This window comes from Dendrobates tinctorius, unplaced genomic scaffold (assembly GCF_039654945.1).
Source record: "Dendrobates tinctorius isolate UK_male_01 unplaced genomic scaffold, ASM3965494v1 ptg000159l, whole genome shotgun sequence".
Taxonomy (NCBI): Eukaryota; Metazoa; Chordata; class Amphibia; order Anura; family Dendrobatidae; genus Dendrobates; species Dendrobates tinctorius.
Window position 1 is genome coordinate 12,128,900 of NW_027361826.1, and position 25,067 is coordinate 12,153,966.

At 47.8% G+C, this 25,067-nt stretch overlaps 1 pseudogene; it reads left to right on the forward strand.

Moving 5' to 3' along the window:
* The window catches only part of LOC141052318 (neural cell adhesion molecule L1-like protein), a 38,708-nt pseudogene extending 18,012 nt beyond the window's left edge, over nucleotides 1–20,696 (forward strand).
* Nucleotides 20,697–25,067: the final 4,371 nt, after the last annotated feature.

Consider the following 25,067-nt stretch of genomic DNA (forward strand, 5'->3'; position numbering starts at 1 on the left):
TTTGGGTTGCAATATAGTGCCCAGTGTCAGAAAGCTGGGTTTTTGTCCTAAGTCATGGGTCTTCCAGCAGGACAATGACCCCAAACATACTTCAAGAAGCCACCAGAAATGGATGGAAACAAAGCACTGGAGAGTTCTGAAGTGGCAGCAATGAGTCCAGATCTAAATCCCATTGAACACCTGTGGAGAAATCTTAAAATTGCTGTTGGTAGAAGGCGCCTTCACATACAGTATGAGAGACCTGGAGCAGTTTGCAAAAGAACAGTGGTCCAAAATTCCAGCTGAGAGGTGTAAGAAGCTTGTTTCTAGGAAGCAATAGATTACAGCTATTTATTCCAAAGGGTTGGCACCCAAATAATAAGCTGAGAGTAACAACAATTTTGTCCCGCCCATTTTTCAAGTTTTGTTAGAAATTATGTCCAATTTGCCTTTTTTCTGTTTTTTTTTGTGTTGTTCCAATATACACAAAGGAAATAAGAATGTGTATAACAAAACATGTGTAATTGCAATAATTTTCTGGGAGAAATACTTCATTTTCTGGAACAATTTCAAGGGCGCCAACACTTTTAGCCATGACTGTATGTGAAAGTTTCAGGACTTAGAGATATGATGAAGTAGGGAATAAAATATGGAACAGAGTCAAAGATTTCCCAAAGATGGTGGACTTGTAAAGTAGTAGAGACACGTAAAACAGAGATATCAAAGAGGAGAAAAAAACATCTGTACACCACTTTTAAATTCTCATCTTTTCCAAATTATTGTTATCTTCCTAGATTTTATCATCCGGTCAATGAAAAGCAAAGACGAGACAGGACAATGGGAAGATGTAGGGAAAGTTCCTGGAAATGTCACCACAGTCCATGTGCCGCTCACCCCTAACTTTAACTATCAGTTCCGAGTGTTTGCTGTGAACGGATTAGGAAACAGTCCTGTAAGTCTCATCTCGGAAAGTTATGGCACGCAGCCGGCAGGTAACCTTATGGATAATATATTTAGCAATTTCTGTAACCTCGATCATATAATGATCATATAATAGGCCTCTATGTGACCCATACATTATCTGAAAGTCCAGCTTCAGTTAACATTTTACACAGGTCAACATTAAAGGGTTATTCTTATCTTCTTAAATGGATAAAATTGAAAAACGGTTGAAAAATAAGCAACTCTGCACTTTACCTCTCGTTAAAAATATTAAGAAGGGGGTGATTTTTAATTCTATTGCATACTGCTCATTGCCTTGATCTCCAGACAGCGCTGCAGTCTATCAGAGATGGCTGGTTTCCTAGACAAGGAGAGTCATGCCAGAAGCAAAGCTACTACTGCTTGAAGCATCAGAGAGCCTACAGTTTGGGTTAGCAGCTCAGCCATACCTCTGGCTCCAACTGCAAACATCAGGAGCACACCGTTCCCCCGTCAAGCAGGAAGCTAAGAGGCAGGGGAGAAGTGAGCTCCTGAACAAAGATGGAAATTTCATTGGTGCAACCTGTGCAGCCACACAGGGGCCCAAGAAGTAAAGGGGTCAATACCACTTCCAAAGCAGGTGGAATTTTGAATTATGATGAATTATTGGATTACTATGGGCCCATTTATTATTCTTGCCCAGTGGACCCTTCTGTCTGTGTCCAACAGTGCTCCTGAAGATTATACAGAGGCGTAGCTAGGGTTTCGCTTCAGGGGGGGCGAAACTTCTGAGTGGGCCCCTAACCATGTAACTTTGATTACAACTCGGTGACGCACCCTAATAGTGGATGTAGGAGATGACCGCGCTGTTACTGAAAATAGTCTCTATATAAAGACCAACATGAATATTGCCGCCATATGGTCAGTGGTAAGTACCAGTCCTACAAAACATATAAGTGATTACTGCACAGTTATAGTTGGTGTCTTACCGCTGATGTTGTTTCTGATGGAATCGTTCTCTTTTCACGTCTTTTCCATCTGGCCCAGACCGACATGACGACTCCTCCAGCCAGGACTCAGCTACAGATAATACAACAAAGACACGTTTCACTTCTCATATTCCAGCCCCATCACCATGTATCCCCAACCTGCACAAACCCTTATCCTACTGATACCCCAATGCTGAGCCGCTGTTGCCCTCTAAATTCTAAAGCATCCCTCTATAATATAATAATGCCGGGTGCAAGTACCCTAGAAAACAGTGCCCACATTTTGTCCCCTAGAATGTAATATTGCCCTCTGTGTGCCCCGTTTCACAGTCACAGTAACCTGAGTTCCCCTATAACAATAAGTGTCCACTTTACATTTAATAATGTCCTGAGTCTCCCCCCTGTACAGCTCCCCTATACACAGTATAATGCCCCCCACTGTATACATACTGACCCCTTAGTATGCCCCAATGATTGCTCGAACACTGTATGATGGCCCCCTCACTGTAATCTCCACATTGTATGATGGCCCCCTAGATAGCCTCCATATATTGTAATACACCAGATAGTCCTCAATATAGTATAATGCAGCCCCCATAGGCAGACTCTACAGTATAATTCATCCCCCCATAGGCAAGCTCAATAGTATAATGCAGCCTACCATAAGCAGACTGTAATGTAAGGCAGCAGTCCCCCCACAGGCAGACTGTAATATAAGGCAGCACCCACCCTTATAGGCAGACTGTAGTATAAGGCAGCCCCCCATCCCCTATAGGCAGACTGTAGTATAAGGCAGCCCCCCATTCCCTCTAGGCAGACTGAAGTATAAGGCAGCACCCCCCATCCCCTATAGGCAGACTGTAGTATAAGGCAGACCCCCATCCCCATAGGCAGACTGTAGTATAAGGCAGCCTCCCCATCCCCTATAGGCAGACTGTAGTATAAGGCAGCCTCCCCATCCCCTATAGGCAGACTGTAGTAGTATAAGGCATCCTCCCCATCCCCTATAGGCAGACTGTAGTATAAGGCAACCCCCCATCCCCTATAGGCAGACTGTAGTATACGGCAGCCTGTTATGAATGGGTCACCGAGGAGGAAAAAAGCAACACACGCTAAGTCTCAGAAAACCAGAGAGGTTGGTAACTATGCAGATTGCAGATCCCCTGATCTTAACACACAACTAGAAGCAGTCGTGGAGCGTGCCTACGGTGGTCCTGGACGCCTCGTCACAACCGGAGCGCTAAATAAGCCTAAAGTAAGAAAAGAGGAAAACTAACTCCCCAGTGCAGACCCCAAAGGAAAGACAGCCCCCCACATGTATTGACAGTGAAGCAAGATGAAAACACGAACAAAGGCAGAAAAATAGGCTGAGCAAACAATGGGGCCAAACTAACTTGAAAGGACAGGAAAGGAAAGATACTGTCTGCAATCTGACAAAAAAACCCTACCAAAAATAATGTCCAACGCTTCTGATAACAAAATTAACCCTGAAGTCACTAGACTTCTCCCACTATATCAGCACTCTGGAATATTCTGAGAAAGAGCAAAAAAAAAGGCCAATCTAATAAAGGACAAAAAGACAAATTGGCAAATACAGATAAAAAAGAGTGGAAATTCAGCACAGCCCAACCGGGCTGGCTGACCACACAAAAACTGAGTTGACCAACAAGAGCAAGTGTGAACATTAGCAAAAAACAAACTGTAACAACCTTGCTGGCATCACTGCATGGCCTCCCATCCCCCGCACACCAACTTACTTTCTGCTTCAAGCCATGCTGTGATTTCTGTCTGTTGCCAGCTCTGTGCCTCTGCTCTCCATGTTTCCAGACTGTGTGTATGGGGGGCGGCGCCTGAACTCTCTGGTACTTATGCAGTCAGGGTGCACCTGTGTATTCTGTCCCTGACCAATCACCTGGAGCCCTTGACTATTTAGTTTCGCCACTCCCACTGAAACATTGCCTGTGCAATGTCTATACTCAGTTAGTATCTTGCTGCTGAGCAAGCCAGGCCCTGTTCTGTGTGTCTCCTTCTCTGGAGGATTAATCTAGTCTTGCTTTGTACCTTGTCCGCCTGCCAGGAGGCAGAATATCCTGGCCCTTGAGTCTTGTTCCCAGTGCCTTGTTTGTTCTCTGTCCGCTTGCCAGGAGGCAGAATATCCTGGTCCTTGTGTCTTTGTCCCTGAGTCTCTGTCTGAACTCAGTCTTACCTCTGTCTGTCAGTCTCCTTGTTTGTGGTTCCTTCTCTGCCGTGTCTTTCCTTGTGTCCCCCCTGTCTGTGCATCTGCACCCTCGCAGCTTTATCTGTGCATCTGCACCTTCGCAGCTTTATCTGTGCATCTGCACCTTCGCAGCTCTGTCTGCACGGCTCCTTAGCCGCTCTGCCTGCTCCGCACTCCTGCGGCTCTGCCTGCTCCGCACTCCTGCGGCTCTGCCTGCTCCGCACTCCTGCGGCTCTGCCTGCTCCGCACTCCTGCGGCTCTGCCTGCCTGCACCTCCTGTGTGAACAGGTCCAAACCTGTTCTCTCAAATACCACTCCTTCCTGCCTATATCCATATCTGCATCTCCTATGTGAACAGGTCCAAACCTGTCCTCATATACCACTACTTCCTGCCTATATCCATACCTGCATCTCCTGTGTGAACAGGTCCAAACCTGTTCTCTCATATACCACTCCTTCCTGCCTATATCCATACCTGCATCTCCTGAGTGAACAGGTCCAAACCTGTTCTCTCATATACCACTCCTGCCTGCCTGCATCCATACCTGCACCTGCTGTGTGAACAGGTCCCTACCTGTTCCTTCTCAAGCCGTGCCCGCCTGTCCTGTGTCTCAAGCCATGCCCGCCTGTCCTGTGTCTCAAGCCGTGCCCGCCTGTCCTGTGTCTCAAGCCATGCCCGCCTGTCCTGTGTCTCAAGCCGTGCCCGCCTGTCCTGTGTCTCAAGCCGTGCCCGCCTGTCCTGCGTCTCAAGCCGTGCCTGCCTGTCCTGTGTCTCAAGCCGTGCCTGTTAGCCCAGTGTCTCCAAGCCACGCCTGCTTGCCCTGTATATGTCGTACCTTCTTGCCCTGTGTCTCAGTCTGCCTGTCAGTCACATCTGTCCAAGTGACTTGTCTCCAAGTGGGATCAGCAGCCACAGCCAGACACCCCCCTGGAGTGGCACCCGACAGCTATCTGCCGCACAAGCCTGACCTCACCATCAGAGGCTCCAGAGAAGACCAAGGTAGCTGTCGCAGTCACGCCCCTTCCAGGTTAGTCTGGTCTTTGGCACAATGGGGCCACAACCCCCGGCTCGCGCCATTCAGCCAAGGCGCGAGCGTGACAGTTTGCACAGGCCATGGTCCCCGCTGAGTCCCATGTCCTTCAGCTTGCAGAGCATGAGCGACTTTCTCTCTGCCAGTATGAGCATCTGGAAGAATTTGTTCCGCCCTGTGTGGTTCCGATTGTTGAGACTTCTGAACCCATCATTGTCTCCAATGCCATCTACAACCAGCTCCAGGCTTATGAGAGGCTTGACCCTGAAGATCCTCCAAGGTTCTATGGAGATCCTAAGGAGTGCCAAGGGTTCCTGGAGCAGTGCCTGCGGTACATTGAGTGGAATTCAGCCTGTTTCCCCTCTGATTGGGTCAAAGTGGGATATATAATGTCCTACTTAGCAGGAGAAGCTTTGATGTGGATCTGTCCCCTGTGGGAAGCAGGGGATCCTATCATCACGGACATAGAGGCCTTCCGTAAAGCCTTCGAAGTACCTAGTCCAGCTACGTCTGCCAAGTCTTCCCTTTCCAGATCTGAGAGGCGCGCCAGACGGGCGAAACCAGTGAAGAAACCGCCTCGTCTGACCGCGACCACCGTCCGAAACCCTCTAGTTCCTCCACCTGTTAAAGCAGCTACTCGAATTGATCCCAAGAAGACTGTTAAGAGTGGGCTGGCAAAGCAGCAGCCTGAATCCAGTCGTAAGATGGGCATACAGTATTGCTGCGGTTGTGTGGAACACTCGGACGGCTTCTGTCCGAAGGAGCGCAAGCTCCAAAACCTTGGGTCAGTGGGAGAGGCTGCCCTTGGTAAGAGTCCCTCCTCCTCACTAAGATCGGTGACTGTTCGTGTGCCTTGTGGGAGCTTCGGCCCTGCAGATGTGTTAAAGCTGCAAGCCAGACGGAGTCTGTGTAGAGTTCCTGTTCCACAGCTCCAGAATCCGGTGACGGTGTTTGGTGATGGTCGTGCCCTACTTATGAACAGTCGAGTGTCGAAGGGACAACTACAGCTCCAAATCAGAGCATTTTATTTGGAGAAGTTCATTTTTCACTTGATGACCAGTTTGCCCATCGGTCCTTCTGAGCCGGATACTCTACTGCCCGTTCCGGTCCGAAGACCCAGCGTGGTGCCACACTTGGAGCTACCTAGTCACCAAAGGTATCTAGTTCCAATGTTACAAGGTCAGGCTACAGTGTTACCTTCCCCATCTGTTCTGCTGGCTATTGGGTCATGGTGTGCTGATGTCACTGAAGAAAAGGAAGCAGTGGCGCCCTCTCCACACACCTCCTGTGACCAGTTCCCAGAAGCATCCCTGTCGCTTGAAAATTTTTCTTTAGGCCATGGGCAGAAGATGGATCCTGTATGTATGCCTCCAGCTTCCATTTGGCAGGTGGGTGGAGAGGTTGGAACAGTGACCCACGTATCTCCATTTCTCACCAACCTTGAAGGGGAGGACCAGTTTTTTCAGGGTAACAGGCTGAAGTGGCTCCCTGTATGTATGCCTCCAGCTTCCATTTGGCAGGTGGGTGGAGAGGTTGGAACAGTGACCCACGTATCTCCATTTCTCACCAACCTTGAAGGGGAGGACCAGTTTTTTCAGGGTAACAGGCTGAAGTGGCTCCCTGTATGTATGCCTACAGCTTCCATTTGGCTACTTGGTGAAGATACCTGGGCAGAGATGCTTCCTCCTGATCCTAAGGAGGAGGTCCCATTTTCTTGGGATTTCGGGCTGAAGTTGGACTCAGTGAAGGTCTCTTCTGTTTCCAGCTGGCCAGCTGATGTAGGGGTCAAGTCTGAGGCTTCCTGGTCCCTGCCCTCTGCCAATCAGGAGGAAGAAGTCTTTGTACCCTCTGTGTTGGATACTGACTCCCTTAGGCACCAAGAAACCGGGCAATCTGGGATTCCTGATGGCACACATACTCCACCCTACCTGAAGGATGTTGTGTCAACCTGGACTGTGTGTGGCCCCATACTCCTTCTTCAGGTCATTCTGGCAGGCTTGAGGAAGAGGGGCCGTAAAGGGGGGGTACTGTAACAACCTTGCTGGCATCACTGCATGGCCTCCCATCCCCCGCACACCAACTTACTTTCTGCTTCAAGCCATGCTGTGATTTCTGTCTGTTGCCAGCTCTGTGCCTCTGCTCTCCATGTTTCCAGACTGTGTGTATGGGGGACGGCGCCTGAACTCTCTGGTTCTTACGCAGTCAGGGTGCACCTGTGTATTCTGTCCCTGACCAATCACCTGGAGCCCTTGACTATTTAGTTTCGCCACTCCCACTGAAACATTGCCTGTGCAATGTCTATACTCAGTTAGTATCTTGCTGCTGAGCAAGCCAGGCCCTGTTCTGTGTGTCTCCTTCTCTGGAGGATTACTCTAGTCTTGCTTTGTACCTTGTCCGCCTGCCACGAGGCAGAATATCCTGGCCCTTGAGTCTTGTTCCCAGTGCCTTGTCTGTTCTCTGTCCGCTTGCCAGGAGGCAGAATATCCTGGTCCTTGTGTCTTTGTCCCTGAGTCTCTATCTGAACTCAGTCTTACCTCTGTCTGTCAGTCTCCTTGTTTGTGGTTCCTTCTCTGCCGTGTCTTTCCTTGTGTTCCCCCTGTCTGTGCATCTGCACCCTCGCAGCTTTATCTGTGCATCTGCACCTTCGCAGCTTTATCTGTGCATCTGCACCTTCGCAGCTCTGTCTGCACGGCTCCTTAGCCGCTCTGCCTGCTCCGCACTCCTGCGGCTCTGCCTGCTCCGCACTCCTGCGCCTCTGCCTGCTCCACACTTCTGCGGCTCTGCCTGCTCCGCACTCCTGCGGCTCTGCCTGCCTGCACCTCCTGTGTGAACAGGTCCAAACCTGTTCTCTCATATACCACTCCTTCCTGCCTATATCCATACCTGCATCTCCTGTGTGAACAGGTCCAAACCTGTTCTCTCATATACCACTCCTTCCTGCCTATATCCATACCTGCATCTCCTGTGTGAACAGGTCCAAACCTGTTCTCTCATATACCACTCCTGCCTGCCTGCATCCATACCTGCACCTGCTGTGTGAACAGGTTAGGGACCTGTTCCTTCTCAAGCCGTGCCCGCCTGTCCTGTGTCTCAAGCCGTGCCCGTCCGTCCTGTGTCTCAAGCCGTGCCCGCCTGTCCTGTGTCTCAAGCCGTGCCCGCCTGTCCTGTGTCTCAAGCCGTGCCCACCTGTCCTGCGTCTCAAGCTGTGCCCGCCTGTCCTGTGTCTCAAGCCGTGCCTGTTAGCCCAGTGTCTCCAAGCCACGCCTGCTTGCCCTGTATCTGTCGTACCTTCTTGCCTTGTGTCTCAGTCTGCCTGTCAGTCACATCTGTCCAAGTGACTTGTCTCCAAGTGGGATCAGCAGCCACAGCCAGACACCCCCCTGGAGTGGCACCCGACAGCTATCTGCCGCACAAGCCTGACCTCACCATCAGAGGCTCCAGTGAAGACCAAGGTAGCTGTCGCAGTTACGCCCCTTCCAGGGTAGTCTGGTCTGTGGCACAGTGGGGCCACAACCCCCGGCTCGCACCATTCAGCCAAGGCGCGAGCGTGACAGTTTGCACAGGCCATGGTCCCCGCTGAGTCCCATGTCCTTCAGCTTGCAGAGCATGAGCGACTTTCTCTCTGCCAGTATGAGCATCTGGAAGAATTTGTTCCGCCCTGTGTGGTTCCGATTGTTGAGACTTCTGAACCCATCATTGTCTCCAATGCCATCTACAACCAGCTCCTGGCTTATGAGAGGCTTGACCCTGAAGATCCTCCAAGGTTCTATGGAGATCCTAAGGAGTGCCAAGGGTTCCTGGAGCAGTGCCTGCGGTACATTGAGTGGAATTCAGCCTGTTTCCCCTCTGATTGGGTCAAAGTGGGATATATAATGTCCTACTTAGCAGGAGAAGCTTAGATGTGGATCTGTCCCCTCTGGGAAGCAGGGGATCCTATCATCACGGACATAGAGGCCTTCCGTAAAGCCTTCGAAGTACCTAGTCCAGCTACGTCTGCCAAGTCTTCCCTTTCCAGATCTGAGAGGCGCGCCAGACGGGCGAAACCAGTGAAGAAACCGTCTCGTCTGACCGTGACCACCGTCCGAAACCCTCTAGTTCCTCCACCTGTTAAAGCAGCTACTCGAGTTGAACCCAAGAAGACTGTTAAGAGTGGGCTGGCAAAGCAGCAGCCTGAATCCAGTTATAAGATGGGCATACAGTATTGCTGCGGTTGTGTGGAACACTCGGACGGCTTCTGTCCGAAGGAGCGCAAGCTCCAAAACCTTGGGTCAGTGGGAGAGGCTGCCCTTGTAAGAGTCCCTCCTCCTCACTAAGATCGGTGACTGTTCGTGTGCCTTGTGGGAGCTTCGGCCCTGCAGATGTGTTAAAGCTGCAAGCCAGATGGAGTCTGTGTAGAGTTCCTGTTCCACAGCTCCAGAATCCGGTGACGGTGTTTGGTGATGGTCGTGCCCTACTTATGAACAGTCGAGTGTCGAAGGGACAACTACATAAGAGAAAACAAGGGCGGGGGTGCAGACATAGGGCTTCACCTGGTATAAAACAATTAAAATATAAAAGTACTCTGGAGTACTCACCCTTTATGGGTTGTGTTCAGACACAACCACTCTCAACGTTTGTTGCAGTCATATAGCTGCTGCAGAGCTCGTGCAGGTGGACAGCGTCCACTAGGTATCATAAGTTGAGGATCCAAGAAAAGCACTTCTGAGCATCCGCGCTGCTTTAGTGATAAGAATTCTTCAGAAATCCATATAAATCTTTCAAGTTCTTTATTATATGTACTACAGAAACTACGCGTTTCGAGGTGACAAACCGCACCTCTTCTTCAGGTTACAGTACAGAGTTCCCCTGGCTCGCGCCATTCAGCCAAGGCGCGAGCGTGACACAAACTTAACTTGAGATGACTGGAGCAGAGCTGACGTCCAAGACCTGAGAAACAGACTGAATCACCAGCAACAGGATAGGGCGTTGGCTGTCTTATATCCAGTCTGATACTCCAGAGATCCAATCACTATCCTCCTCGTCAGGTGGCAGACCATTACCAATTAAACTAACCTCACTACCTCCTGTCACTACCAGAGGGAGAACGGAAGGAGAACTCCCAGCTGGTGGAGCAGAAAATGAGCTCATAACAGCAGCCTCCCCATCCCCTATAGGCAAACTGTAGTATAAGGAATCCTCCCCAACCCCTATAGGCAGACTGTAGTATAAGGCATCCTCCCCATCCCCTATAGGCGGACTGTACTAGTATAAGGCATCCTCCCCATCCCCTATAGGCAAACTGTATAAGGCAGCCTCCCATCCCCTATAGGCAGACTGTAGTATAAGGCAGCCTCCCCATCCCCTATAGGCAGACTGTAGTATTAGGCAGCCTCTCCATCCCCTATAGGCAGACTGTAGTATAAGGCAGCACCCCATCCCCTATAGGCAGCTTGTAGTGTAAGGCAACCCCCCCATCCCCTGCAGGCAGACTGTAGTATAAGGCAGCCTCCCGATCCCCTATAGGCAGACTGTAGTATAAGGCAGCCTCTCCATCCCCTATAGGCAGACTGTAGTATAAGGCAGCACCCCATCCCCTATAGGCAGCTTGTAGTATAAGGCAACCCCCCCATCCCCTGCAGGCAGACTGTAGTATAAGGCAGCCTCTCCATCCCCTATAGGCAGACTCTAGTATAAGGCAGCCCCCCTTTATGCAGACTGTAGAATAATGCACCCCCCATAAAAAAATTATAAATCCAATACTCACCTCTCTTGCTCCCGGCTCCTGCATTGCTCACTGCTCCCGTTCATCTCCTTACAGCGGCCGCCGGGCAGTGAATTCATCGCGCCCGCTGTCAGCGAGAGAAGGATGATGGGAGGTCAGCTGTATCGGCAGCTGAACCTGCGATCGATGACAGGTGGGGGCCCACTGCTGGCACTGGGCCCCCCCTGCTTGCTCAGGGGCCCATAGCGGCCGGGCGACAGAGCAGGGAGACCGATTCTCCCTGCTCTGCCACAGAATGTAACTGTATCCGTGTGCTACGCACGCCGATACAGTTACAGTAGCGTAGCTCTGGGTGGGTCCCCTCAGAGCGGGGGGCCCGGGGCCACAGCCCCCTCTGCTCCCCCGGTAGCTACGCTACTGTGAAGATACTATTATGAGTACAACCTTTAAATGCAACAGTCCAAGAGATTTTGCTACTCTTCATTTACTGGACATGTCATAATAATCTGATGGTTGAGCACCAACCTCAAGAATGGATCACTGTCTTTTGTGCTGCCACTTTGTGTTATTTTAGCCTGTGTGCACTCACTATTTCTAAACTAGTAATTATTGCTAAGAACTGGACAACTTCTAGCACACCCTCTTTTATGCATGGAAACAACAGGGTAAGTTCTAGGTTCCAATATTTAGAGCCGGGATAATAAGTATCAGCAAAAGGTCTTTGAAAAATAGGCATAAATTATTATTTGGGTTTTTTCTTTTCCTCTGTCCTTTGTGGGGTAGGGGCTAGGATGGATTTAAAAGTAGGGGAGAAAAATGGAAAAAACAAAGTTGATAATTATATAAATGTATCATTTTCCATGTGCTTATGTGTCTCCTGTGTATGATTGAATATAGAAATAAACATTTAAAAGCATTAAAAATATATAAATAAATTGCCATGAGAGGTGGTGAGTTCTCCTTCAATGGAAGTCTTCAAACAGAGGCTGGACAGACATTTGTCTAAGATGGTTTAGTGAATCCTGCATTGAGCAGGGGGTTGGACCAGATGACACTGGAGGTCCCTTAAAACTGTGCAGTCACGTCTACACTGCAAACAGGACTTGTGAACCATTCTTGGTATCGGTGGTGTTCTGGCCAACCAAAGGATGTGCCATGAGGCTAGGGCTCCATGGTGACATGTGTCTAGGGACAGCATGTGTCAGACAAGTGAAATTTTAAGAGGGTGTAGACAATCACAGTGTGGGAAAATTACTATAATGCATGCTGGAAAAGTGACTAAAATCTATAGCATAAATGTCACAACACAGCTGTTGGGTAACCTGGGACCAGGGGCTCCTTCCCTGTCCCTAACACTAGGGAGTGCCCTAGCTCACCCTGCTCCCTGGGATACTTCTGCTGGTGAAGATGCCAGGGCCCCCGCCCTTGTCTTATCTCCTGAGTTAGCCCTCCATCCATTCTCTTCCCCCACCCAGGGATGAAGGGGAGCTACTGTGCACCTCAATACACCAACCTGACAAACAAGGGTTAACAAAAAACTCCAGGCATACAAAATGTTCACTCACAAATAACAGGAATGCACCGGGGTGTGGAGGTACGGGAATAAACCAAAACAGAGAAGAATAAGGAATTACCACACATACAAACCAAGCAACAGTCACAGATAACTCATTTAACTCTCCATCTCATATGTGCTCCTCTCCCTCCGTTAGCCATGCAGCAAAAGATAGCTTTGACAAGGATTAGAAACAGAGCCCAGATTATACTGCAAAAAAGGGAAAGAAAGTGGCTAGCCGAGCTCAGCTGTGAGCTCAGGGTTTTCCAACATGGCCGATTAACCCCTGGTCTGCCAGAAGAAATAAACCCATTTAAAATTAAGGAGAAATGCTTCTTCTCAGTGCCGGAGTAGGAGGAATCAGACACTGCAGTCTTCTGGCTCCATGCTGACACGGTAACCCCGTGACAATAAGGTTTGCTGTCTTTGGCAAGGACAGTACAAAAATATGTTAAATTTATAATAAATGCCTAACAAACAGGCAATCCCTGCATGTATTGCGGCTGTTGAATAGCCAATAGACATACAGCCGTGAGGATCGGACACATTTTTTGATCACAGCGAAGACACTCGGTTAGCACCCGAGCATGCTCAGATAACACCTTATCTGAGCATGCTCGCTCATCACTACCTTGGATAGACCAGTATAGGAAATCACCGTTCCCAAATTAAAAACTCTCTAAAAGAAGTCGGCTTTTGTATTGTGGTATAGATATGAAGGCTTGACAATGCTGAATTCCTGTTTCTCTTTTGTTTTAGCTCCTGACAATAATCCCCAGACTTTATTCGTTGAAGCAAATCGTCCAGATGAAATGACAGTGAGATGGGAGGTGCGGTATCAGGGCAGCACATAATCAGTCACATATTTTTATTTTTTTTTCTCCTTCAAAATGGGTGTACTTGGTCTTTATCTCAATGAATGTGATTATCAAAATATGTTGGGCCCGATACCTGCAAATCTCATTATATATCGTAATGTGCCAGGTGCAGACACTGACGACCACGAGCTGATGTGCAGGTCTTGTGTCTGAGACCCCCATTGTCATACCCCACTGGTGTATACGTCTTCCATACATCCAAACTTTGAATTAAATGATCTTCCAAATATGAAAAAAGTAAAGGGGCTGTCCACTATAGGACAATCCTATCTGAATCATTTCAGGACCCTAATCAAAATAACAACAATCTATACTCGCCTCCGGTAGTGGCTCCATTCCAGCGATGTTGATGCCTCTGTTCCAGAAGACTGACGTGACTTGTTTTGTTTGCCAGCTGCAGCATTTACTGTTTCATCAGATCAGGCATCCACCCTGATGGAATATTAATGAGCTCCAGCCGTTACATGACAAAACACATCACGCCGCTCTCCGGGAGCAACAGCGCCAAAATAGCAGAGTATTTGACTGCAGACTTGTGAATCATCACATCATGTGCAGCGTGTGCTGTGAGGCTTTTCTGGTGCTAACGGCGAGACTAAGCGGTCATGTGACAGCAAGTGCATGGCCTTGCTCAATTTACTTTATTGAGCCAGGCCGTGCACGCCTAATTGGAATGTGGCCAGAAGCATGCATATCTCATACTTACAGTCACATGACTGTTTGGTCTCGCCGCCAGCTCCAGAGAATCCTCACAGGGTGCGCTGTCAGGATTCTCCAGTGCCGGCGCTGGGCAATTGCCACATTACGACGTAGACTCCGTGTCCGTCCTTGCTCAATATACTTGTATTGAGGCCTGGTATGTCTAGTTGGCATGTGACTGCATGTATGTGTAATATGGAGGTGCTGGGATGCAGTAACACAAATGCTGCAGAGCAGAGATTAACTATATTTAATTCTTCAACAGCAATGAACTCGCAGGGAGGTAACAGGGAAAAAGGGATGCCAAATTATACTGTATAGCGGTTCTTTAACTAAGCAGTCTTTTGTTAACAGATTCACTCATCGTGGCTCCGCAGCCCGTCACTCTCTGAAGGTCCAATGGGTAATAGAGTGCCAGCGGAGGTCGCTGTAGCGTTCTCGCCCAACACATGGTCCTGCTTCTGGCAGCAGTGGGCAGTCTCCGGTTTTGCCCGCTGAGCCCCTACTCCATTTAACTGCGGAGCAAAAGGATAGAGGTCACCGCAGGGTTCCATCCGGCACGTGTCTCTCTGAGCAGCCGCCGTCACTTGAATGGCTGTGCTGCAATGCTCTGCCCGGCGTGCGCCTCTTTGCGTGTCAGCCGACACCGGAACGTCCATACTGCGATGCTCTGTCTTTCACATGTTCCCCTGCACACCTGCCGATATGGGTGAGTCTCACGGCCGCCCTGTCTATGCACGCTATGGCCTATCGCTCCCCTCACTGGAGCCGCGGTCCGCACCTGCTCAGCGTCCTAGTGAGAAGCCCCATTGCGTTCCTGCTTTTAACTTACTTTTCCTGGCACACCCCCTGCACCCAGGTTACTGGCTCGCTCCATCTGCAATGTCATTCCCTCAGCAACAGGAGGCTCGGCCCCAACAGTTCCGGATCCGGCGTTTCAGCAGCCCTTGCAGCCCGGTCCTCTCTTCTACATCTGCAGGTCACATACTTGCAGTCAAGCGCCCACCCGCTCTCTGAATCGACACCGGAGAATCCTGATAGCGCGCACGGTGCACGCCATAAGGATTCACAAGTCTGCATATAGAGTGACTGGACAACCCCTTTAATTATGGTATCATAATGCTAATGCTCTGAGAAAATAAAATATATTAAGATTTTAATTGACACAAAATTTATGAAAAAAAATGAATTTAGGAGTCAAAGAAGCTTTGGCTGCGCTCTCCATCACTGCACTGTATCCTTCACACACTGATTCATCACTCCTGGCGCTGTGTTATACACCACTGGGCAGAGAATACTAAAGAAGGACGTCTGGCAGGTTTCTGGAGGGGCGAGAAAATAACAGAGCTACTTCCAACAAATATTGCGGAATAGTGAAGTGATGAAGAGTGATTCTCTGATATATGGCCAGCGTCTACTCAAGGCTTCATGTTGTTTCGTGTTATCTTCTGTTTCAGCCCCTGAATTTAGATGAACAAAATGGTCCAGGATTCGAGTACAGAGTCAGTTGGCGTTTACAGGGTGCAGAGACAGACTGGCATCATAAGAAAGGGAAACGTCCAGAATTTACGATGAGGAACACTCCGGCTTTTGTGCCTTATGACATTCGTGTCCAGGCTGTTAATGACATCGGTGCTGGTCCAGATCCAGAAATACACACTGTGTACTCGGGAGAAGACAGGAAGCATCTCTTACTATATTGTTAAAAAAATAACTATTTAAAACTTTCATTAATTACCATTGAAAGAGGACCGGTCTTAAATATGTCATTTTTATTATCTGATGTGAACGCTACCGTTCTACTGAATCTGACGTTGTTTTTCCTTTGTTCCTGCGCCTCTCCGTTCCTGAGATATGACCCCTTTTTCTCTGTATATAAACCGAGCCTTTTTATGAAAGTGGGCGTGAACCGCAACTTTTTTCTATAAGAGTTTTCATGAAGACCACACCCACGTGGCTACCATAACTAGATTTATGTACAGGGTAGAGGGGGCCATATCTAAGAAATGGAGAGGAGCAGGAAGAAAAGAAAAACATCGCCGGATTCAGGAGAACAGCGGCATTTACATCAGATAAAAAAAATTACATATTTATGGCAAGTGATAAGACCCCTTTAATAGTTGAAAATATTAAATTACATGTCACACTATGTCACTGTTCAGACATTTCCACTGTTTACACATCTTAACACACACAGAAGAATAGTTTGGCCATTCTTACAGGTTTTGTTTCCATTGCCTTTGGTTTCAAAATGGTTGTCTACGAACAAACCCTGCTTAAAGGGAACCTGCAACTCAATTTATCCTGCCTATTATTGTTGGATCATTTCAGAGAAAACACAGCTTGAAGAGCCAGGTATTGACCATAGGAATAGAGATGATTAGTCTGGCGCCGTCCTTGGCTAGTTTCCTATTTTCACCGCTCCTGTTGATTGATAGGTCTTTTCCTGGTGTGTACATAGGGAGAGACCTGTCAATCACCTGTAACAGCGCCAGTCTGGGAAGTCAGTATGTTATTTTTTACCTCTGATTCTTTAGCATTTAAAGGAATGCTAACAGGTTGCCCAGGCCCTTCAATCTGACACCATGTAATAATTGCTTCATTTCTACCCTTTCTAACCACCTCTTTTGTATTGTCTTATTAATTTCTGCACATGTCAAAAATCTATTAGCAATATGCTAATTAGTGGGTGACTAGTCATGGGGGTGTTGTTTTCCCAGAGGCTAATCATCCCACTAATCAAATTATCATATCCATGATTTGCAAGAATGGCAACAAGCCGTCTCGGTGTGAATCTCTGCCTCTCTGACGCGCAGTAATTTGGATATATGCACCTTGGCTGCATGGTCTCAGCGGTGACATAGGACTGCTGGCTTAGGATTACTGGCGCAGTCATGCGTCACTGCTGCCTACCTGGGCACGCACACTGCCCAATGAAGCCAGGGACTCTACACTCGGTTTACGGCGCATTGCTACAGAGGCAGAGATTTGCAAAGAGCTGGTGGTTACGCTGCTCTTACAAATCATGTTACTCATGCCCACAGGAGCGTGATAACGTGATTAGTGGCATGACTTGTCTGGTGAAAGTAATGTCCCCACGACCAGTCACCCACTAATTAGCAGACACCACCGCAATTATAAAATAGTTTTTGTGGAATATAAAGAAATCAATAAGACAATTAAATCGTCTTGTTAGAAAGGTATAAGGATAGCAGTAAATACATTTTCGTGGTTCGGGGGACCCAGAGAAGGGGTCAGATTTCCTTTAAGAATGAGTTGTCCAATAGGGCACGACCCCTTTAACATCATGAGCTGAGGTACCTGGAGTTTTTTCATATTGGTAAAACTTCTTAAATGGGATATCTAGGACTTTAGAAAAAAAGTGCCTCTGTTAGCAACAACCTGCCTGTTAGTGCTTACGCGCCTTTTTTTTTTTTTTTAAAGTCCCCTTTAACAATCTAAACGGTTTCATTAGTTGATTAAATATATTGCTGCAGAACATAAAAATGCACAAACAATACATTAATATAACCTGTCTTTTCAGCTCCTGATGCAGCTCCATCTAATCTGTCAGTGAACGTTGTAAGCAACATGATAGCCAATGTGACATGGGCAGAAATGTCACAGGACAGGATACGAGGACATCTGTCAGGTTACAAGGTATAGAGTTTCTGTCATTTATAAAAAAAAACATTCATAGTGTAAGAGAAACACGAAATGGGATTTCAGTATAAAGCGAATCTGTCACTAGGTTTTGGTACCCCATCTGAGAGCAGCATGAGGTGGGGGCAGAGAGCCTGATTCGAGCAATGTGTTACTTACTGGGCTGTTTGTCCAGGAGCATTTCGCCTTGCTGCTTCCGCTTCTTAACATACCCACAGAAGAAGCAAGTCGAAACGCGCGTCAGGGTGGAGGGACACTGTGCCTGGGATCCCTTTTGCAGTGACTTCATTATTTTAGGTAACTTTACCATTTACATAACTGCTATAGGATAGACCTATGAATTTGTGACTTGACAGTTTTTCATACGTGTAGTTTAGTGATTTGTTCACTTAGTGCATTTGTATCTGCTTATTGCTCCTGGCCATGTTGTTTGTCCCACTCATTCATCTTTGTTTATCCAGGTGCATTGTGTGTCCCTTTCAGTGAGGCACCTTTTATCATTTACAATATTTAAAGTTTTTCCTAATAAACTTATACCTTTTCATTTCTATTATAGCAAGGTTTTCTTCTTTTCTGGGAATATGCACATGTCCCTGGTGTGTTGTTATATCTATATTGAAGTGTCCTGCACTTTTGTGGATTGTTGGACTTTATTTATAATTAAGTAAATTACCAGTAATAAAGTAAACTTACTAATTTACCAAGTTATTATTGTATCCTTAATAAGTGGAAGAGGCAAGTTCTGCTTTCTTTCCTTGTTGGTCCTATTGCGAAGAGAATTCTGAAATATCTCTCTTGTTCTATGTAGATAATTTACTGGAAAGTAAAAAGCCTACATGATGGAAAGATGCATCATGTTGAGCGACATACGCTATCATTTACCGGTCAGAGGAACTCGGGGATAATCCCAATAGTTCATCCATTCTGCGAGTATCAAGTGTCTGTCGCAGCCTACAACACGTGAGGTGATGGCCCTGAGAGCGTCCCGGTCACATTCCAAACTCCGGAAGGAGGTGAGAATATCTGATGGAAACTATTCTTATTAGCAATATGGTTTGGTGTATGTGACAGTTGTCTGACATAGATGATCAGTGAATAACGAAGCATAATGTACATGTTTTAAAGCCGTAGTTTTATTGATTTCTCAGTGCCTGAACAACCACAGTTTCTACGAATTGTAAGTTCAGACCAGGAGTCCTTCACGCTGTCCTGGGCCCCTCCAAAGAGAATAAATGGCGCTCTTATCGGTTACGTCCTGCAGCATCAGATAAGTAAGAACATTTACACTGACCTTCAGAAAATATACGATGCACAAAAATGATATAAACGGTACTGACCATCAGTTATAAAAGCACATCCATTCCCTGAAATAAACGGAATAGATGGTCCCACCTCTTCTCTAAATAAAAAGCGGATTGATGCAGATCCAGCAGCTGAAACCATGAGTGATCATAGCATAAATGGGTGACCCACTCTGTAGGAGCCATTTTTTGGCAGTAACTCTATGATTTGGCTATTAGAGAGGCACCAAGCTGGACTCCATACTATGATGTCAATATTTCTAATAGAATATCTCCTATTCCTCACAACAGTAATGCACTGAGACCCATAGGATATTGGATGTAATTTACAGACCAGCATGGATTCAGCTTTTACTCATTCACATTTTATAAACATTTGGTGAAATACGGAATACAGAGTGCATGTAAAAACGGTGAAAACTCCACCCGACTTTATATATTACGGGACTCCGTCTGTAGTCACCAGCAACTCTAAGAATAGTTTAGCACAAGCCTCTCCATTTACTAGACCCCAGGGGTTGCCCTGGTCTTCACCCTTTAATCCCGGCACAGGGATCTGGACTAACACAGGGGCATTGGACTGGAGCCATGGAGTCATCTGTTGGCTGATGGTGCGAGCTGGCAGGAAGCCTGGTCAGAACCAGGAGGACAGTCAAGGTATAAAATCAGAAAGCAAAGGAATTGGCAGGAAACGGACAACAGAAATATCAACAAGCTAAGCAGGAGTTGAAAGCACATTCCTGAACCAGGGAAGATACACTATTAACTGGCAGTGAGAGTCAGAGATTCAGGAGCTTAAATAAAACACAGCCCCACCCATGGCTCACAAAAGGAGTGAGGAACTAACCCCATATCTCCCTGACTGAGCAGCACAAAAAGTCCCAGGATTTACACATGACTGCCGTGTCTCTGCCCTGCATCACCTGAAACAAAGGCACTAGACTGGTGTTATAACAAATTCTTGTTTTGCGGTCAGACCCTCAAAAAATGTAAACTATCATTCTAAATCATTTTTTTTAACATTATTCCAAATAATTTTCTGTTTTCTATTGCCCAGGATAAGGGACATACACCAGGATGGGGGATATAGATAAAAGATGGGGACAGGATGAGGGTCATAAAAACCAAGATGGAGGTTATATACATATCAGAATGGAGGAGGTTATACATAAATATAATCAGGAAGGGTAGCCCCCGGTCCAAATCTTTCACAAGAGCACATCAGGGTTGAAGGGCTTCAAATTATGTTTCTGTTTATTTAATATACAATATATATTTATACATTTCATTTTTATATTTTGTGCGCCTAATTATGTTCATTTTTATATCTTGTAGTTAATGAAAGTGATGTTATTGGGAGTTTATATAACATCACCATAACAAATCCACAGGCGGTCAGACAAAGGATTCCTCGTCTTGACCATGGTGCAAAGTACAAGTTCTACCTTCGAGCCTGTACCTGGATTGGATGTAGTAACCCTGTAAGCGAGGAAGGGCTGACCTTAACACAAGCAAGTAAGAAATCAGCAAATACTATAATGATGGGTTCTACATGATCATATATTGCATAATAGCCAAAATCCAGACAATTGGTGCTTTCGCTCATTACTAAAGAAATACAATTTTTACAAGGATTTAAGGACGACCACCAGTGTTGATGACAACAGATAATTGTCTGTCTTGCCTATAAAACGTAAGCAGACTATGGCAGACATGGTACACCTGGTGACCAGAAAAATGCCCACAGGAAAATTTCCCACAGGAAAAATTCCTACAGGAAAATTCCCCACAGGAAAAATGCCCACAGGAAAATTGCCCACAGGAAAATTGCCCACATGGAAAAATGCCCACAGGAAAATTCCCGACAGGAAAAATGCCCACGTGGAAAATTGCCCACAACGATAATTGCCCACACAGAAAATTGCCCACACAAAAAATTGCCCACACGGAAAAATGCCCACATGGAAAATTGCCCACACGGAAAATTGCCCACACAGAAAATTGCCCACACAGAAAAATGCCCACAGGAAAATTCCCCACAGGAAAAATGCCCACAGGAAAATTCCCCACACGGAAAATTCCCCACACGGAAAGTTGCCCACACAGAAAATTGCCAATTGCAGCATCACAAAGTTTCAAATCTATGATATTTGAGATGCAAGGTGAGGAAGTTCACATGATATGTGAAAAATGCCCACAGAGGTGAATTTCGTGTGCATTGCATGCGCATGCGCTTTTTTGAGACAGGTCGGACGCACAAAAAAATGCAACAGGATGCATTTTGTGTGCCCGGGCGCACACTGCAAAAAAACGCATGCGCATACAAATGCGTACAAATGCATGACAATGCGCACCCATGTTAAGTATAGGAAAAAATGCATGCGCATGTATGAGCAAAGACGCAGCGCAACAAACGCAAGTGTGAAACCAGCCTTAACTCTTGATCTGTCTCCTACTGTGACGACTTCACGCGTTCCTGCAATTACATCAGTGCTAAAAATAATTCCACTCTCAGTGTGGTGTGTATGGGCCTAGAGACCCTTATTCAAATCCATTCTACATTTTCTTTCATCCTATGCCTGCCTACACCTGCAGTATATGTGTATGATACATAACTATGTAGGATCTGTTCGCTCTTACTCTTGGTAGTCATAAGTGGACAGGGAAGGAAGTGCAGGCACCAGATTCACTGCCACTGAAATCAATGGGAGAGCGGCGCTACTCTGGCACTTCCACCTCCTCTGTTGGTCAGTGACATCACTATGGAGATACACCGGTCAGTGGGTGCTCTTGTCTGCTGACCTGGCTGTCTTTTGAAAGCCTGCAAGAACCAGGGCTCATCCCACTGAATGCCCGCACTCGATACCCTTGGGTAGAACACCACTCAGACTACACAGGGTGAGGGGTACACACATTGGTAAGACTATTGGTTAGCTAGCAGAAACACAGAGGTGTAACGACTGTGGCTGCAGGGATCAAGGTCACGACAAGGCACGGGGGTACAGATGCCTGCTTCTGCTGGATCAGCGTCCTCACTGAAGACGCAGATCCAGATGACATGCATCGTGTTGCAGAGACCCGTCGGGTCCCTGCACTGCAATACATGCTGCCGTCGCAGTGGTTGTGAGCTGATGTCAGAGGTGCAGCCACAGGGAGCTGCGCATGACAATGGCGCACACTGCAATGTCAGCTGCTGGGCTGTGCGGTGGCTACAAAAGACACAGGGCGAAGTGGGAGCAGAGGAAAGGTGAGTAGAATGTTTTTGTTTTTAATTATGCATTAGGGGCAGAATGGGGACATACACCAGGATTGGGGACCATGTAAACCAGGATGGGGACATATATGCCAGGAAGTGGGCTTATATACCAGGATGGAGACCATGTGGACTATACATACCAGGATGGGGAGCATATATACCAGCATTGGGACATATATATGCCAGGATGCGGACATATTCTGCAGGATGATGGGCATATATACCAGGATGGGAGACATTGCTACATAGTGAAGGGGGAGGGGAGCAATTCATAAGTCTTTAAAGAATTTAGAACGCAACAGGGGCCCATACATCTGACCAACATGTGTGTGGGGCAGGTCCAAATTTTGCACTTGGGCCCATCAGACTTCAGTTACACCACTGCAAACACATATACATTCTCAGCAAGAACATAAGGTGGTAAAAGTGACAGAATCTCACCTTTCTGCTGTGCCTTGTGGGCTTCCAGGAATAACTATCTCTGCCAGCAGCTCCCTGCTTTTGGTGGGCTCCCACTGAGATGATAATGTATTAGATGTGACCTGCAGTCCCATGTAACTCCACAGATAACACAGTGATACTTTTGTGAGTACTCATAGCAGTGATGGCTCCTCTGGATCACACTGCTACTGGTTCTGCATGTGCTGCTGTTTTGGGCTGGTGGGAGGAGTAAGGCAGAATCAGTGAGAGATGAGAGCAGACTAGATCTATCTATTGCTGGTATTGACAGTGTTAGCGAGGCTGGTCTAGAGCCGGAATCTCCAGGAGTGGACCCTCTGGGCCGTGGCACTGAGGGGCCCCGGGCGAGCTGCCAGGTGGAAACGACCCCTATATAGGGACCGTTAGGAGCAGGCCCAGGGGTTCGAGTACCACGGTAGCTGGTACCGAGAGGGGCGACTCAGGATAGACTGGAGTACGACTGTATGACTGAAGTGTAGATGACAGAACAGAGCTGGAACACAGGAGACTGGAGTAGGGTAAAATTGTAGACTGAAGTGTAGATGACAGGACAGAGCTGGAACACAGGAGACAGGGATGGAGTAAGACAGTAGACTGGAACGTGGAGGGATGGTAGGAGCAGGAACACAGGAGACAGGATTAGAGGAGGATGGAAGGATTGGAGCAGGATGGAACAGGAACACTGGAAGCAGGACTGGAGCAGGACGGCAGGACTGGAAAAGGATGGAACAGGAACACCGGAGGCAGGACTGGAGTGGGACGGCAGGACTGGAGCAGGATGGAACAGGAACACCGGAGGCAGGACTGGAATACGACGGCAGGACTGGAGCAGGATGGAGCAGGAACACCGGAGGCAGGACTGGAGTAGGACGGCAGGACTGGAGCAGGATGGAACAGGAACACCGGGGGCAGGACTGGAGTAGGTCGGCAGGACTGGAGCAGGATGGAACAGGAACACCGGAGGCAGGACTGGAGTAGGACGGCAGGACTGGAGCAGGATGGAACAGGAACACCGGCGGTAGGACGGCAGGACTGGAGAAGGATGGAGCAGGAACACCGGAGGCAGGACTGGAGTAGGACGTCAGGACTGGAGCAGGATGGAACACGAACACCGGAGGCAGGACTGGAGTAGGACGGCAGGACTGGAGCAGGATGGAACAGGAACACTGGAGGCAGGACTGGTGTACAGCAGGAGTCACGGATAGCCGAACAGCGAGGCTGCTGCTGGGAACACACGAGAACGGGACTGAAACTGCAGAGAGCACACAAAGAAGCGAGGCCCAGTGTGCTAGGAAACACAACGATCAGGAGCCTCCCTCAGGGGGAAGCGACCTGATATGCCCCTGTCTGGTCTGCCATTAGTCAGGGAGGTGCTTCCAGGTCAGGGCATAGTCGGAGCACAAGAAGCAGAAGGGAGGCGCGGCCCATGGCGCATGGGCATTGAATGCTGAGACGCCGCCGGCTGCGAGCCTGTCAGAGATGACCTCCGTGGATGTCGGGCGGCGGGGGGCTGCAGCGTGGGAGCGGTGGCCGGGTGAGTATGCAGAGACGGCGTGACAGACAGACTGCTACAAACTACAGATCTTCATCATTTTTGCAGTTTTGCACTAGGTCAACTCTAAAGCTATGTGCACACGTCCGGAATTCCTGCGGATTGTATGCGTTTTTGCAGCATTTTTTCCGCCGTGAAAACGCATAAAATAAGCAACCCATTGAGTTCAATGGCATTCCGCACATGTTGTGCTAATGCTGCGGATTTTTCTGCGGCGGAATCGCATCGCGGAAAAATACGCAGCATGCTCATTCTTTTTGCAGAATTGCGTGAATTCCGCACACATAGGAATGCATTGTTCCGCTTACTTTCCGCATGTGGTTATGCCCACCATACGCAAAGTAAGCAGAAAATGTGTGGATGGTACCCAGGGTCTGGAGGAGAAGAGACTCTCCATGCCCTGGGTACCATATCCCTGTAAAAAATAGAATTAAAATACAAAATAGTGATATACTCACCTTCCGGCGTCCCCCGCAGCGTTCCCAGGCCTCAGCGTAGCTCCCGCCAACTTCCGTTCCCAGTGATGCCTTGCGACAATGACCTGTGAAGACGTAGCGGTCTCGCGAGATGCTGCGTCATCTGGAGTCATTGTCGCAGTTGGTCACACTTGTCAAACACTATATTTGACGAGTGTGACCAACCTGTAAATCAGTTTTCCAAGTGATGCTACAGGTCGCTTGGAAAACGCTAGTATTCTGCAAGTTAATTACGCTTGTAAAACGCTAGATTTTCGTGGGAATTACGCATGCGGATTTCTCGTGTATTTTCTGCAGCAGGGAGTTGCTACAAGGCCATCTATAACCTGTCTCCCCCATATGTCTCTGAACTCATCTCCCAATACCTTCCCTCACGTAATCTCCGGTCC